The sequence below is a fragment of the Desmodus rotundus genome, chromosome 8 (genome assembly GCF_022682495.2).
Source record: "Desmodus rotundus isolate HL8 chromosome 8, HLdesRot8A.1, whole genome shotgun sequence".
NCBI classification, from domain to species: domain Eukaryota; kingdom Metazoa; phylum Chordata; class Mammalia; order Chiroptera; family Phyllostomidae; genus Desmodus; species Desmodus rotundus.
In genome coordinates, this window is record NC_071394.1 from 10,412,598 (window position 1) to 10,430,859 (window position 18,262).

At 42.1% G+C, this 18,262-nt stretch overlaps 1 long non-coding RNA gene and 1 pseudogene across 1 annotated transcript in view; one reads left to right on the forward strand and one right to left on the reverse strand.

The window, feature by feature from the left end:
* Positions 1 to 18,262, forward strand: part of LOC139441099 (uncharacterized) — an 89,462-nt gene that overhangs the window by 61,797 nt on the left and 9,403 nt on the right. Inside the window, exon 2 of the long non-coding RNA XR_011651509.1 lies at positions 7,180 to 7,433. This is a non-coding gene — a long non-coding RNA (uncharacterized lncRNA). The remainder of the gene's footprint in view (positions 1 to 7,179; positions 7,434 to 18,262) is intronic.
* Positions 10,086 to 10,647, reverse strand: LOC123477876 (chromodomain Y-like protein pseudogene; annotated as a pseudogene).

An 18,262-nucleotide genomic window follows, 5' to 3' on the forward strand; every position in this document is an offset into this window, starting at 1 on the left:
AGAAGCTGGGGCAGTGTGAATAAGCTTCGTTATTATTGTTGAAAAGTACATTTTTAGGTTTTAGGCTAAAGAAAGAGGAGAGGGTGATTACCGTTGATTTGGTCTGATTGAAACTGTCAAGGCATTCTCATTATTAACAATAATGGTTTTTTTCACTAATCTTTACTGGGAATAGCATACATACAACCTATTTTAAGATGGGCTTTACAATACATAGTTTTATCACCTGGGTTACGACTTAAATACATTGGAAACATTTTCTCTTTCACAATAGTTAACTGCCTGGTATGGAAAAAACACCTACTTAAGCACTCCTGTTGGGGTTATTTATTTATTTATTTATTTATTTATTTATTATCTTTTTAGAGAGAGGAGAAGGGAGGGAGGTAGAGAGGGAGAGAAACATCGATCAGTTGCCTCTCTAGTGCCCCCCTACTGGGGACCTGGCCCAAATCGGAGGCATATGCCCTGACCAGGAATTGAGCCGGTGATCTTTCTGTTTGCAGAATGACACCCAACCCACTGAGCCATAGCAGTCAGGGCTGCTGGGGAAATTTAGATATAATTTTTTTTCCAAGGAGACTATTTTCTTTACAATGCCTTGAGAAAAAAGGGGTGTCCTTGTCTTCTATAGTTTCCTATAGAAACTTGCCCTTTGACTTAGCTTTTTAACTTGCTTCTCTGGCCATCAGCTCACCAATCAAGTAATCCATTTTATTATTTCTGCTCTCTCCCATTTGCTTCCTCTCTCTACCTGGTCTCCCTGGCCACAGGAACCCTTCACTCCTGCAGCATCCGACTCCTGTCCTTCACCTCTAATATTTGCCCTCTCCCCTCTCATTGGCTCCCTGTTCAGAGGCTTCCATTTCGTTTCTAGATACTGTCTTAATTGATTGCGATCCACTCTACCTACTGAAAGCTTTATCCTCAGTTCCACATTAGATCAGCTTTTTAATAACCTGAAGATAGAATTCAATTGTTTAAAGAAAATATTAAGAAGAAGCTCTTGCAGAGTTACATGCATCAAGAAACAGGACTTAGGCGCAATGTAGATGTGCCTGAGTTCTTTTGTTTTTAAGTAGCTTTTTGGAGAGTGCAGGGCAGAGGTGAGTATTTGGTTCAGACACACCTCATTAATTGCGCTTTGCTCTATTGTGCTTCACAGATATTTGTGTTATTTTACAAATTGAGGGTAGGACCCTTCACCCACAGAAAGATTATGACTCGCCAAAGGCTCAGATTGATGGTTAACACTTTTTAGAAGCAAAATATTTTTAATTAAGGGATATACATTGTTTTAGACATAATTCTATTGCACATGTAACGGATGACAGTCTAGTGGAAACGTAACTTTTGTATGCACTGGGGAACCAAAAAATGTGTGTGACTCACTTTATTGCGATATTCGCTCTAATGCAGTGGGCTGGAACTGAACCCGCAATATCTCTGAGGTGGGCCCGCAGGGTAAGGAATGTCAGGGACTATCATGGAAATGGATTCACTACTTCAAGGCGACTCACAAATGATCATCTCTCGGGATGTTGGAGTGATAGGCTTTACAGGTCATGAAACGTGCATGGCTAATGTTGCGTGCAAATGTCGAGTAACGTTACCTTTGTGTAGCTAGGCAGATGCCTGCCAGCTTAAGAGTGGTACATGCAGGAGGCTGAATTCTGGAGTGCCAGAAGCCGTGAGGTGCTCATCCGTCATGTGGCCATCGTAATCTGGGAGAAATGTCTGTGGGGAGCAGTGCCACCGGCCGTGCAGTCATTTACACATGGAATTCTTCCGGGGCAGCCTGGTGTCACGGAGCACAGCCCCACAGGTCTCTGAGCTTATCATGCTCACAGTTGCGTCCACAGAAGGGGTGGGGCAGGCACAGAAGGACCCCAGCATGCAGGCTCCCCCTTTCTGGCAGCAGGTTTTGTTGAGCTCCACACACTCCTGGATTCTCGTGGGTGGCACAGACTCGAAAGGCTGATGACAAAGCATAGGCTCCTCCTGGGACCAAAGGCTGGCATCTCTGAGGGCCAGGTCTCCCCTGGAAGAGAAGCACTCCCATCGTTGTTCCGGAACATCCGGGCAGGCTGTGCGAGGAATCCCTCCAGCTGAGGAGGGCAGGGCTTCTCATCCCACCAGCAATGTGTCGTTAAAGAACAAAAAGTCATCCGAATAAACTTAAAGATCTAATTGACTGTATCAAACAGTTCACGAATTGGACAGCGTCCCATCTAGTAAGTGGAGAGCTGCTCTGAGAAGCTGTACAAAATAAAAGGTTTTTATAGGCAGAAACTGGGTGGGACAAGAAAAGTTATTAGCAAAAGAAAAGAGTGATTTTTTCAGGAAGGGTCACTTTTATTTTTATTTTTTTTGACGAAGGGCAGCAGGGCACTTACCTAACGATGCTGATCAGGAAGTGTCAGGCTGATTGGTTTTAAATTCCACTCCTGAGAGGGGCTGAAACTGCAATCAGGTTGACGGTTAAGTCTTGGTGGGACTTAGCATGAGTTGCTCCATTTGGGACCTGTTGTTTCTTATTAACAGTATTAAGGACTCCCCAAAGGCAAAGCGAGGCTTTTGATGCTCAATCACGATTTGCCCAAAGATGAAGAGTGCCTTCAGCATTACCTCTGGGGATGTGACTCATTTTACTAACACCAGGAAGAAGGGAGAGGAGTAAAAATCATAGTAGAGTTAGAAAGGGAGTGTGAGGGAAGAAACTTAGCTCACCAGCTATTAGAAGGACCCTCTCTGCCATGGGTTCTGTGCACGTTACAGTGGAGGCTTTGGGGTCGCTTACTCAGGAGACATTCGGGGAGAGGGGCTGGTCTGCAATGGTGATGCACCAAATCCTGTGACCGCAGGGAATCAGGGCTGGCAGATTCGCAAATCCCGGGCAAACAGCAGCAGCTGATCAGACCAACCGGCATTCCTCATCCGGATCAGAGACAGAAATGACCATTTTCTCAATTCTCCTAAGAATGTCACCTAACTAGTCCTCCATAGATGCACAAAAGAAAACTTAATCTGAAATAATCACTGCCTTAGGGCATTGGGGCTTCATTCTCTGCGGAACCCCAAAGGCAATCGGACAGTCCTTCTCAAGGGATAACACCAGGCAGCAGCCATCTCTCCCAGCAGGTTGGTGAGCAAGCTGAAGTTTATTTGCCACACTGGACCACCTGGCAACGTGAGGAGACATGAGCAAAGGCTTCAAAAAGAGTGAAAAATAAGTTTCCTACTAGGGAGTCACTTTTGGCACAACCCTCAAGTGGAACAGGAAGACACAAAAAGAAACTGTGGGAATCACAATAAATTTTTCCTCTAACGCTGCCATGTGCACTACATTTTTAGACACTGTGGTAGGCAGAATCCTAAGATGGTCCCCAAGATTCCTTGTACAAGGCAGAGTCCCTTCCCCTGGAGGGTAGACGGGACTTGAGCGTATGATGGATTTCACTGCTGTGATCGGGTATACATTATGCAGCACAGATGAAGGGATTTTTCAGATGTCCCTAATTTGTTAACTGGTCTAGCAAGATAAGGTCCTCCTTGGAGGGTAGAAGAGGATGAGAACCTAAGTAGTTCAAGTCAGAATCCTCTTAAATGAGCAGAGGGTGGGAAATAAATAAGAGCACTCATATTTCAATCATTACTTACCCTATCATCACATAGCCAAGGAAAAACCTGTAACTGAAACTAATTTTGAAATGATGGTCACTCCAACTATATGCCACAAAGAATAGGAACTACACATGTTGCAGCCAGGCTTAGTCTGCATTTTCTGGGGGCAGCACCTGTAGGCAGCACCTACGAAGAGAGCCACAGCTCACCAAGCTGAGGCTGCTTAGTCCAGCAATCCCAACCATACCAGCTAGAGCTAAGAATCAAGAAACATTCCAAATCACAGCAGCGGTGCCCAGATAGATTTCTCAGTGTCTACCCACTCACAGACATTGGTGTTCAAGGTGGTAGCTACCATGTATGGTACCTAATCTGTGTTAGGCAGTTTGAATGCATCTCCTTTCATTTCTTCATCCACCCACCCTGTGAATTAGGTATTGTTATGCCCATTTTATAGGTGAGGGAACTAAGACATGGAAAAATTAAATGACTTGCCCAAACTCACCTAGCTTTTAAGTTGTAGAGCAAGGGTTTGAACCCGGGTCTCTGACTGTCAACCCAAGCCTCTTACAGATATTGGTGGGTGGGTTCAGAGTTTTCCACCTTCAAGACTTGACCACTGGGCAAAGGCCCACTACAGTAGATATGATGCGTGTTAAAGTCCGGTGGCCTTGCCACTTCGAGCTTATAGCTTCAGAAAGCTGGTCTCCAAGGACTTTTATTTTTTAGAAAAGTCCTCACCAGTTGTCTCTCATTATAAAAGCAATATATTAAAGTTTGCATGTTTTTTGTAACCAGGAAAACAAAACAGAGCTGTATAAAGAAAAAAACACTATCTTTTTTCTACTTCATATTTTATTCAGTCCCCTGAGGGAACTAATGTTAATGTCCTGATATAGGTCTTTCTGGGATTTTCTCCCTCCTCATCCATCTAAAAGCACAGATACCTACAGACAGGGTGTTGTATTTGTTTCTTCACTGAATGAAATGGAATGACATCACAATATTTGTCTGAACAATTACATGTCTATCATCCTACCTACATATCAGTAAATATGAATATAAACTTTGCCTCATATCCGCCTCCCTATTGTACCTACATCACCCCCCCCCAAACACACACATACATACAGAAATCCAGGTTTGCAATCATTGCAATTCCTTCCATACTTTCCTCCATTTTCAAATAAATCATATATAAATATGTGTAAAAAAGTACACATATAGAGGTTTTTGTTGTTGTCCTTTTGCAGAAATGAGCTGAATTATACACATTTCTTTACATATGGCTTTTCTCAGCAATAGCTCAAGGACACCCCTCCAGCTCTACTGATATGGCACCTATTTGTTTCTTAAAGTGTCTGCATTACATGGTGAACCGTGCCAAAACTCACTCAGCCATTCCCATAGTGATGGGCACGTTTGTTTCTATTTTAGTTCCTGTAAACATAACTAAAATAAACTGCTGCGTTTAGTATTCTTGTACGTATGAGCTTCCATGTTTGTTCTTTTCCAAGTTGAAATGAATTTCTGTGTAAAGAGAGCCAAACATGTTTGTTATTGAAGAAAGGTTATACAGTCTGGCATTACTGGCAATAGAACATAAATTCTGTGACTGAGTTATAACAACAAAAACCAGTGCTTTTGCTAAAGTAAAGGAGAGAAAAATAAATAAATGCTATAGATTAGCTATATAATCATTTATAAATTATGTATGTCTTTATTTTATTATTTACCCCAACATCATCAGCCTCTCAACAGAATAGAATACCTAAATATTTGCACTATTATTAATTGGACTTGGACATCTTTGATATTTTGCCATCTTTAAGTCACACAAAATATATAATTTTCACATATCTCTTAACTTTTCATTAGAAAGGTGTATTTATGAAGGTAGGAGATGACAGCATGGTATCTAATGGTGTGTTAGCTTGTTTTGCACCTTAAATTATTCGGACATCTGGTAAGTGGGTCTCCCCTTGTTCTCTCGCTCAGGCCCCTCTATGTTCACGGGGGACTGATCCAGCATGGGCTCCAGGCTGTGTTCATCTGTTCATCTGTTCCTTCTTCATTTATTCAACACACATTTGCTTAACGTTTTCTATGAGCCAGACATTGTACTAATTTTAATCATTCCACAAACATTTGAGTGCTGAGGATCAGACACTCAAAAGGTACTAATGAAATTCTGATCCGACTGTAATCGGAGAGAGTTCAGTCCAATGAAAAAGATTAAAAAAACAGAGAAACAATTCAGATGCTTTAGTAAGAGTTTAATAAAGGCTCGTGCACAGTGCAGGGAATGCACAGAGAAGAGGACACCTTGGTCTAGGGAAGCATCTTCACAGAGGAGCAAGTGACATGTTAGGTAGCACTGGCCGAGTTTGGCTGAGCGCTGGCACTGGGTCCCCCCAAATTTACAATATGTATTCTACATATAAATACATATTTATAATATACTACTTATATGTAATACATTTGGACTATAATTTATAAAATGTAATTTATATATAATTATGGTCTAATGTTATAGAATGAATATAAGTATATAATACATTATATAAATTGATAATAAATATATACATAATCTATATTATATATAGGTTTGGGACCATAAAAAAATAATAAGCAGAAAGTAGAGCATTTGCTCTTAGAATCTTATCATTCCATTAAAATGCTGATGAGACCCGCGGTAAAGGTCAGGGATTTGAGGCAGTGCAGGCAGGATAGGACCAAAGAAATCAACAGCTGGAAGAAAGGGACACTCACTGGGGTTTCAGACCTGTTGACTGATTATGGCAGGAGCTCCAATCTCTTGGATGAGAAGCAAGGCTTGTCCATGCTGGCAAAATGCAGCTGAGGCCCAAGCACTTAGCTGATGAACTTGGCCTTAGTTGCTGGTTCCAGCCACTGAGATGATTTACCCCCAAGCAAAACTCAGCAGAGGTTGGTGAGACCAACATCACGTCACCCCAACGCCTCCTGCTTTTCTGGCCCCATGGACGATTGGAGATGTTGCTGGCACATGCAGGAAAGAGCGTTTGCCTCTGGGTGTTTTCCTGACCCCACTACCTCAATCCAGAATATTCCCCAAAGCTATTATTGCCCACAGAACCTAACTCTCTCACACCCCCACTGTTCAGTGATCTCACCTGCCCAAGATGACAGCCAAGATGACCAGGAACAGGCCTGCTCTGGGGATGAGCAAACAACAAAGGGGGAAACAGAAGCTTCTGGCCAATTCTCCTCACCAGAGGTGACTTTTCTACCCGTCTCCTGTAAAGAATTGTACTTCCCCACCTGAGTAGCCAGAATGAAACAAACTGAAACTCACAAGAGACTGAACCCCCTTCACCCACTACTAGTTCAGTAGAGTTTTTCAGCTTTGAGTAAAATGATAGAAAACAACCTGAAATGGATCTAGGGGAAATCCACACTGAATCAACAATGAAAATTCAAATAGAAAATCTAAGGCAATAATTGGGTTTTCTTCAATGGCAATGAGAAATCCACATTCTGGTTTTCATTCTTTTCCTCTTTTTGCATGGACAGCCAAGGAGGATGTGGTTCAACCTACAAACAGAAGACATCAAGAGTGGGCCATCAGGAGGCAAAGGGCAGCTGCTCCAATGAAAATGAAAACTCCTCCCTCGGTTTCCAGTCCTGAGCCCATTTGCAGACTCAGAGCACATTGCCTAAGGGAGATGATGCGTCCTCAGGAGGAAGACCCTGTAACACTCTGGCAGATGTGAATGGCAATGATTTCTCTAGTCCTTTCCCAGAGGGACTCGTGATCATTAACTCAGGTAATCCTGCCCCAGGGAAAAGCATTCCATTATTTCAGGGACTGTTGGACACAGGGTCCAAGTTATCATTGATTTTGTTTTATAGAAATGTACTTCCAACAAGTATATGTGGGACATACAAATTTTGCATGATAAATGATATTTCTAGAAATATGGCCTTATATTTATATGCTACTTACGTATAAACATACAAACATTATGTAATATATATATCCTATGACATTTACTGAGAGCTTACTGTGTGCAAGGCACTGTTCTAAAGTGTGTGAACTCATTTAATCCTCACAACAACCCCATGAGACGAGAATTTAATTACATTTTATAGACGAGGGGACTATAGTGCTTTGTACACATGAAAAAACAGGCACAGCAAAGTTAGTGAACCACGAGCATATGGACAATGAGTGGAGAAACCGGGTTTCAAGCTCAGGCCCTCTGGCTCCAGGAGTCTGCACACTCGGTATGACGTAAATCAACCAAGGGAGGAAGGGCATTATCCTCCTCCTTGGTTTTCTCCTCACGTCCTCATCCTTAACATTTGCTTCCAGCTCATCATGGATCATTTGTGTGGATGTGTGTGTGTGTGTGTGTGTGTGTGTGTGTGTGTGTGTGACAGGATGAACCCCCCAGAGATTTTGGACTTGTGTATTCATAGCCCCAGGGAATTATTTTATCAACAATAGTGAGATGAACTCACAAGCACGTGTTCAGCCAAATGTGTGTCTGGGGGAATTTCAGCTATTTCCAGTGAATCATATGCCTACAGGTGTCAGGCAGGTGACCCAAGTGAACAGAACAGCTGGGTGGAGACTGTGGCAAATGGGGAACTCACACCTGTCTAAAAGGGGCAGCTGCTCAACTCCAGGAGCAGAATGACCCAGTGTAGACAGACCGTCCCATTTTTTCCCCAAGAGAATCCAGAAATATAGATAAAATCTCTTGACTTTTAAACATTAGTGATTTTTTGTTAAGAAATATTAGTTTTATTTAACCAGTTTTTACAGCTGAATATCCTATAAAAACTTTACAGACTGTATAGTTTATATGTATTTCAAACTACTGAATGAAAAAGTAGGTCCCACAGATGGAAAAATACAGAGCCAGCCAGTCCAAGGTAAAGGCCGATTTACACACTGTACAGCTCTCCACGCAGCTGGAAGGTGGTCAGTTCTAAGTATAAACTTCAAAACTGTACAAAAGTAAGTTTGGATTTTATTTCACTCTTCATACATTCAATATGATTGCAAGCTCAGAAACCTAACTAGTAACAGGCATCTGTAGCCACGAATTAGTCCGCACCCTGAAAGGAATGAGACCGCCTGTTTATACAGGGCATCCGGGACACCATACGGCGTCAGAATACTGTGTAGATGTGAAGGCAGAGACCAAGAACATTACACATCAAACATAAGGCAGTTCTTTCATTTCAAAAAGGAGTTTCTGCATTTAATAGTGTGTCAAAAGAATGTTAGCTTATTAAATGAACCTAACAATAATACTTTATAAACATAAAAATACTATTTTTGGTGTAATACATCAATCATCTGCAAGTAGGAAATCCAAAATTATATGTAAAGTAGTATTTCACACCCAGCAACAAGAAGCATTGTAGTTATTTTTTCAAAAGGGTCAGAGAAACTATTTAAGCCCTGCTAAGACTAACTTATAACTTAGATATTCATACTTTAGCTCTTCAGTGATTCACTAACACAGCAAAAAAAGCTTTCTTCTAGAGAGACAGCGGCTTCTTCGTGTAACTGTGTAAGAAATGGACATATTTTTTTTAAAAAAGGAAAAAGCAATTCCTTTTTTTTTTCAGCATAAATCCTAAGCATACTTTAGTTTGGGGTATGTTCATCAGTGGATTTTTCATCAGAAATATCCTAAAAGATGAGTCTTACTTTTGATTCAGACTTTTCGACTGAAGTATCTGTACCTTCTTGGAGACAATAGCACATCTCAGCTCTTTCTATATCTCTGTTTGGGGCAGGGGGGCTGAGGCTGTCTAGTACCTTTTTAGAGTCTGTTCTAGAAAAAAAAAATAAGGAAAACAAACATTATTCCAGACTTTTCTCCCACCCCAAGCCAGCAAAACACACTTCTCTTTTCTATACAGTACAAGCCAAAGATGACAAAAATTAAAGCTTCCAAGAGCAGCCTAGAGCTCACCATCATACTTTCATACTTGCATGTATATTAAGGATAAAATAATGATGTTTGGACAAAGGAGCTTTGTAGTATTTTATTTTATTTTATTTTAAGATTTTATTTATTTTTAGAGAGGGGAAGGGAGGGAGAAAGAGAGGGAGAGAAACATCAAAGTGTGGTTGCCTCTCACGCGCCCCATACTGGGAACCTGGCCTACAACCCAGGCATGTGCCCTGACTGGGAATTGAACTGGCAACGCTTTGGTTCATAGGCCGGCACTCAATCCACTGAGCCACACCAGCCAGGGCTGTTGGTATTTATTTTAAAGTTACAGTATTTAAAATCTCCTTGAAAATAAATACTGTGGATGTTTCAAGTCCTGCTTCCAAGCATGAGCTGAGGGTGAGCTTGTCTCAGGCTGTCAGGGTAGATTAGGGCACCTGGAGCTGCAGACGTCCAGCTCACAATTCCAGCTCACACTGTCATTAGAAGGCATCCTGACAATCAAAACTCATCAATCTTCCTTCTCCAGTATTTCAACATGGAGTCCATCCTTGGGCAGAGCCCCTGATTTTCTTGAGCACCTCACACTCCTCTAATTGGCCCACTCCAACTCTATCTTCATGTCACAGCGCACAAGAGCTTTGGATTCCTCAAACACAACTGGATTGCGTGAGGCACGCTCCTCAGTGTGAACCATGACTTGTTGGATGAAGGTCCCAGATAAAAACACCTGTGAGACCAGGCCTTTGCCACACACCTCCTGCGTTGTCAGGCCACTGAGCATTATTTCATTTGTAGAGACTCCTCCCGTAATCTTGGGGAACACAACGGTGGAATAGCAACTGGACTCTGTCTGAAGGTAGAATAGGGTGTTTGAAACCAAGCCTTTTCATGGGCCCGAACCACATCATAAAGAGACAAAAAGTATGGACATTCCCAGTCCAATGGCTGGGCCATTTACTGTAATAGCTTCTTAAACGGAATGAAAGTGTTCATGAAGTTTCTGATAGCCTCCTGCCATCTTAGTGCTTTCTCCTTTTCTGCAGCCAGTGTTTTGTTTCATCTGGGTCCCTATGTGACCTGCACTTCCTGCTCCTGCTCCCAACATGGGGAGCTCAGCACGAACAAGGTCCGTTCACACTCACTGCCCCACCTGTGGGCCAGACCGGGCTGAGGCCGCACGGTGGCAGCGCATGGTGGTGCAATTGGCTCCGTGCATTAGAGATTTTTATAAATGGCAATATTTTGCAAGCCATACAGAATCCACCTATAGGCCAGATATGGTTCATGGGCCACCATTTTGTGACTTGTGACTTGAATGAAAATCAAGAGGGAGGTCTCCCAAGTGCTATGATTTGAGTAGCATTAGGAAAGTGACCTCATTTTCCTAAAGACAGTATCTTCCCGAGTGTGACCTGAACTTGCACTATTACTAATTTATCCTCCAAGTTAAAATTGAGTTCTCTACATTCATTTAAAAAAATATGGCGGAGAAATTTAACCTGCTAAAACCAATCATGATACTATGAAAAAGCAATCAGATACTTCAAACCCTCTTGCTAGAAGGAGACATGATTCATTTGAAAAACTACCTGAATGGGTTGGACTGAGGGGCCCAACAGAACCAGATTCTGCCTCCGGCTATGATACGTCCAACTCCCCTCATCAGAGGCCTCTTCTGTGCCATCTAGTCCTTAGGCTTCCTCCTTTAGTCCACCTGGCTCTACCACTATTTTTTAGGAAAGATGATTTTATTAATTTTTTTTAGTTGTAAGTGACAAAAAGACCTCAAAGTTGCCTAAACAAGAAAGAGATATAATGTATTCGTTCCAGAAACTGGAAACTGATCTCTGGGGAATGTGGGTCAGATGATGGCTGCATCCAGAACTCTAACACCATCTCTCTGTCTCCCAGCTCCATGTTCCCCTGGGCTGGCTTCATTACTTGGCAGGGTCTCCCAATGAGGTGGCCAAGGGGACCAGCAACAGCTCTGGTGTAACTTGTACCCACTTAGCAACTCTGCAGAAAGAGGATCCCTCTTTCCAAGTGCCCCCAACAAAATTACCAGAGCAGATATTCTGTTCTTGGGTCATGTATTCATTCCTAAACCAATCACCATGGTGGGGAGGGGGGGCAGACTCTTATTGGCTAAACCTGGGTTACAGGTCACCACCCACCTTCCCCAGAAGGCAGAATGTAGAGTCAACCCCCTCTAAAAATTCTTGGACTTAAAGTCTGATGGGTCTGTTGGCAGGGAAGGGAGTGCCTTCAAAGTTTAAGAAAAACGAGAAACAGTTACCATAGAAAGTAGAAATGGATATTGGGCAGGTAAAATACTACCCCAGATTTCCAGGGAGGCCTGGACAGTCATCCAGTTGCCTTGAATTTGGCTAATATGGAAGAGCAAATCTAGTGGCAAATGAAGAAACGTAAACGCTTTTCTTCCCTGTGAAGCTGATCTCATTAGCTTAACTCCTGCTCCGAGTTCTGGCCTCTGCCATTGGGTTCCTGCAGAGCCATCAGACCTGGGCTGTGCTCCTGAATCTGATCTCACAGGGACAAAATCCTTCCTGCCTTCCACTGCCTGTGGTCCTTCATTTTCTTCAAAGTGCTCCCATAGTTTTCACTGATATTGTGACAGCGCATCCAGCACCCATGCAAGCGTCCAGAGAAAACAGGTTAGAAACACAGCCTCAACCCAATCTTCTCTCCCAGGCATGACTACTTAGTTTCTCCAAAGACTTCTGTGGCTGGTCTTGGCTACAGCATAAAGTCTAGACTTTTAATCATGGCATTTCTAAGACCTGTGATTTTGTCTTTCAATATAACTCTTTCTGCTGTGCACCACAGTCGGATGGCACTAACCTGCCTTCCATTCCTTCCACGGCCCTGAACTTTTTTCCTCCCTTACCTCTGCAGATTCTGTTCTGTTCCTAGTATGCCTTTCCTTCCTTGCTGCCTACTGTTGGAATTCTACAATATGTATCATAGAGGACCTTTGGGTTCCTTTTGCTGTCCAATACCCAACATCATTTCCTTTCTATTACAATGGTGATCTCCTAGGGAATTCACCATTTCTACAGTCTTGATGGTGTGCAAATTAATAAAGGAAATCTCAGCTAATGTTGGACTCAAGAGGGTTTGTAGGGGGAACTCTCATACCCTACTACTTATCATCAATTACCCCAAACAGGAAGAGAGGTGCCTTGAATCTCTAATAGGAAGATGTTTTCTACTTTACCACCACAGCAGGAGAGTGGAATATTTTCTCCTCACCCGGCAACAGTTCAGCCAATGACAGACTGCCACAACTCAGCCAGTGAAAAGCCACTGCACTGAAAACTTCCAGTTTCATCCAATAGGCTCTTTGTTTGTATCAACCCCTCCTAACTTCCCCCTTCCCTCTATAAAAAAAGTTCTCCTTGTTCTCCAAACTTGCCTATGGTCTTGCCATAACTTGTATGTCCTGAATTGCAGTTCTCTGCTATTCCTATATAAATTGATTTTTTTGCTAGTACAATAACTAGTATTTGTTTTTTAAGGGAAAGCAATGACCAACACCTGACAAAAAAGTCAAATGTGCTAGATCTTTATACTCCTCACCCTCTCTTGGCCAGTGACTGATCACATGACTTTGTTTGCTCAGCCTGTCATACATTCTGTCCTGAGGCTTTGGCAACTAACAAAAGGATATTATCAGTAGCAACAAGGCCAAACATGCCTATTTCTTTTGGGTGATCTCTGCTGGATTTTTTATTCTTTATCTGTGGCTCCCTTGATTCTGCCCATTTTCCAGATCTGGTCACATCAACCTCCTGACTATTCCTTAAGCTCTTGACCTTCTTCCCATACTTTGCCCCTTTTTTAAATTATATTTTATTGATTATGCTATAACAGTTGTCTTAATTTTTCCCCCTTTGCCCCTCCACCCAGCATCCCCCACTCCCTCAGGCAATCCCCACACCATTCTTCATGTCCATGGGTCCTGGGTATAAATTCTTTGGCTACTCCATTTCCTACACTGTACTTTACATCCCCATGGCTATTCTGTAACTACCTATCTGTACTTCTTAATCACTTCACTCTTTACCCATTCCCCTACTCCCCCCTCCCATCTGGCAACCATCAAAATGCTCTCTGTATCCACGATCCTGTCTCTGTTCTTCTTGTTTACTTAGTTTGTTTTGTAGATTCAATTGTTGATAGATATGTATTTATTGCCATTTTATTGTTCATAGTTTTTATCTTCTTCTTTTTCTTAAATAAGTCCCTTTAACATTTCATATAATAATGGTTTGGTGATGATGAATTTCCTTAGTTTTTTCTTGTCTGGGAAGCTCTTTATCTGCTCTTTGATTCTAAATGATATCTATGCTGGGTACAGCAATCTTGGCTATAGGTCCTTGCATTTCATGACTTTGAATATTTCTTGCCAGTCCCTTTTGCCTGCAAAGTTTCTTTTGAGAACTCAGCTGATAGTCTAATGGGAATTCCTCTGTAGGTGACTAACTGCTTTTCTCTTGCTGCTTTTAAAATTCTTCATCTTTATTTTTTGGTATTTTAATTATGATGTGTCTTGGAGTGGGCCTCTTTGCATCCATCTTGTTAGGGACTTTTTGTGCTTCCTGGACTTGCATGTCTATTTCCTTCACCAAATTAGGGAAGTTTTCTTTCATTATTTTTTCAAGTAGATTTCCAATTTCTTGTTCTTTCTCTTCTCCTTCTGGCACCCCATGGTGTGAATGTTGGGATGCTTGAAGTTGTCCTAGAGGCTGCTTACACTATCCTCAATTTTTTGGATTCTTTTTTTCTTCTTGCTCTTCTGATTGGTTGTTTTTTGCTTCCTTACATTCCAAGTCATTGATTTGATTCTCAGCTTCATCCACTCTACTCTTGTTTCCCTGTAAGTTGTTCTTTATTTCAATTAGTCTATACTTCATTTCTGACTGCATCTTTTTTATGCTGTCGAGGTCCTCACCAAGTTCCCTGAGCATCCTTATAACCATTGTTTTGAACTCTGCATCTTGTTGACTGCTTATCTCCATTTTATTTAGTTCTTTTTCTGGAGTTTTGATCTGTTCTTTCATTTGGGCCTCTCCTACCAGTCTGGATGGATGTGATTTCTTTAATTCTGTAGTTGTCAGACTTCCATTCAACTTGATTTCTGACAGTTCTTAGTGATGTTTGTTGTATATATTAGTGGTAATTTTGATGTTGCCCTTTTTTTGTTGTTGTTTAAACTAGCTGGAGAAGCTTTCTGTTGCTTGCAACCAAGAACTCTGACTGACATACCCCCTGCCCCTTTAAGGCCCAGCTTAGATCTTACTTCCCACTCAAAGCTTTCCTTTAAGCCCTCCTCTCTTCCACAGTCCCATAAATTCTCTAATGGAAAAGCAAATCCTTGGAATCAGCTATTTTGAGTTATTCATTTATAGGTCTGTTTTCCACACCAGACTGGGAGCTCCTTGTGGACAGATACTGTGTCTTAGGTGGCTTTGTAAGTTCAAAACTAGCTCAGTGCCTGGCACATAGTAGGTACTTCATAATTTCTGTGTTGAGTGGGTCAATATGGGTTTAGTTGAATTTACACAACTGTTTCTTTCAGGACATTGCACTGGTTCAGATATTTTTCTCCTATTTCTATTTATTTAAAAAGGAACTGAAGACTGAAGGAAAAAGAAAATTATACAGGTTTTACTATTAATCAAGCCCTGGATACACTGCTTTACATGCAGTATCAGGTCACTAAGTATGATTATAATCCTATTTTATGGCTGAGGAAACAGATTCTGGAAACTCAAGTGACTTTCCTAAAGTCACAGAACTGGTAAGAGAGGGAGTTGCTATGACTCAATATGCTTGCCATCATTCTCTTTCTTCTTATGGTGATTCTCTAAAGTCATGAAATGTCTAAAAGTTTAGAAGAAATGGAAGGAAAAGGAGGAGTTTGAATAATCCTCAAGAGAAAACAACCAGCCCTTGTATGGAGAAGAATTATGTAAATTTTGGGGGGCTTAAGTTAAAGCTTTCATGGAGCGTCTTACCGAGACTGTCTTCAAGGGTTTATTCATTATGGCACCTTTTAATTCATTAAATTTCATTTAATTTTAGCACACATGTATTTCACATATCCAGTGTTTAAAACACCAGGAAAGGATCTGGAAGTGAGAATGCTATGGATGCAAAGGTAAACACACCAAATTCCAGTCCATACAGAGCTCCCCACTGGTAGGGGACCAAGGCTAATAAAAACCCCACTGAAATACAAAGGAATCTTAGATGGACCAGCAAATGGCTCTGGTTACACAGAGCAGGATAACGGCAATTCTCAAAATATGTATCAGGAGTGACTTCACAGGGCAAGAGACTAAAAGGATGAGTAGGACAGAAGCAATGCAGGGTGTGTAGGAGGGTGGACTCTGGAGCCTGCTGCCTAGATGAGAATTTTGCCTCCAGAACTAGTCAACTCTGGAATCTTGAGCAAGTTTATGTGGCTTCATTTCTTCAGCTGTAAAATGGGAGAGTAGTAATGGTACCTGCATGATTAGGTTCTGCTGAGGATTAAATGAGACGACATCTGTACTCTTAAACAGTAACCCAACACCAAGTGGGCACTCTGTAAGTGACTGATAAACTAACGTGTAGGATGAACAGGTAGAAAAAGGTGCAGGAGGGTATTCCAGACATGAGATCAGTGCTCCAAGTTAGGAGGTATACACAGCAAATGGGGACACCGTCCACAACCCTGGGAGCTGGAGCACCAAGTACACAGAGGGCAGGATGGGCAGCAGCAGTGGGCTGAGGTGGGATGAGAAGGATGCCAAGGATGGAAATGAGCTAAACCTTGGAGGGAAGGCATGTCCATAATACAGCGACTTTTCCAAGCAGTAGCCCCAAGTTGGAGCCAGAGACAATTGCAGATGCACAATGAATCTGGCTTCCTCATTTAGGACATGGTCCAAAATAGCCTATAGAAGAGAACCTTGAGTGTTTCTAAAAGGAAAAATCCAGAGAAATTTATTTTGACATGAATTTTTTAAATACACTCATAGAAGGGGAGGGAGGGAGTCCAGTTCTGTTTGAGGCAGCCCACTGCATGCGTCTGAAGCAGCCCTAGTAGAAAAAGATTGGCACCTGGACAAGGCACAGAGACAAGAACCCTAAATCACAACTCATCTCTTACTGTGTACCCCTCAGTGAGTCACCTAAGATTTCTGGATCCACAGCTTCTCCACCCTCAAAATGTGGACAAACCTGCCTTTCTCTGCTAGAAAACTCCTGATGTAAAACATTTAGCGATGAAGAGGGTGCTGTGTGCCTGCTAGGTATCACGTAAATATCCCCAAAGTCCCTCCCACCACCACATGCAATTCCCAAAGTCCTGATTAATCCCTTTTGAAAGCTCTGTATATGGGCATCACTGTGCCTGCCCCTCTCCCAAGAGGCAACAGTTGATTAATTTTGAAATTCTCAACAGCCTTAAGGCTGTTTAAACTTGTAAATGGAGATTCTGTCATTCTAACTGGTTCAAGGTTGTGAGGCCTGGCACACCCAGGAACCACAAACCCACAGAACAGGCTCGCCCAGCCCCAGACACCCTGAAAGATGTCAGGAGGGGCCTGTAGAATTTAATGCTCTGATCACGGGCGTGGCATGGAAGGACTTTTTTTTTTTTTCATTTGGGGAACCTCCTTTAAAAAAATTGAATAACCTACATACATTGTAAAAACATTCAATAATACAACAAAAAGAAATAGGAGAAAATATAAATTACTACAGCCCTACCACCCACAGAAATTCAGAGTTAAGATATGTAGCATATGTAACTGTTAACATATATGTCTTTTGCTAATCTGTTGTCATATAGCCTTCCAGACTTTTATATATATTTACAAAATAGAATATTATTCTCATTCTTGTTAGTATCTTGCTATTCTCTAAGTTGCTTCATTCCATTAAAAATATTAAATAGGCACTTTTCTGAGTCCTAACATTGCTTCATGTCACCATTTTTAATGGCAGACTAGTATCTCATGGTAACGTAATGGAACAGCTGGAACTCTGAGGGAGATAGGAGCCCAACGCAAACAGGCTGAAGACAGTGGAGGGAGTTTAGTGGCCTGTGTCACTGAAAGTGCGGAAGCAGACTTTAAGTGTGGTTAGATACAAGGGCCCAGATCCCAGCCTCCCTTAGTCCCTCCCCTCCACATTCCTTTATGTTAGCTGCTCTCAAGTGGGCTCTCCTTGCTGCATACTTAGGTCCTACCAACCCCACATCCAGTGAAGGACCCCTCTGTCCCAACTGTTCTGACAAAAAGTCCCTAAGGAAAGTCCCATTGGCCCACCTTAATCCCGCGCCCACCCTGAATCAGTCGCTATTCACTCTCGTCAGGGGATGGAACCCTCCTACTGGCAAGGCCTGGGCTCCTGTGCTTTCCGTGGAGTTGGGTTAGCAATTAGCCCCTTAGACCAGGAAAAGAGCTGCTTCTCAAGTGAAGTTGGAATGCTATTACTGTATGAAAAGCAATTGCTAGGCTGACCAAAACATGTGCTGCTTATATATAATAATCACTCTCCTTCATTGAGAGTTCCATGTAGGTCTGGCACTGTACTAGCCCTTTTACATATCTTGTATAAACCTCAAATACTCCTATGGATTGGGGTGACTGCTATCATCA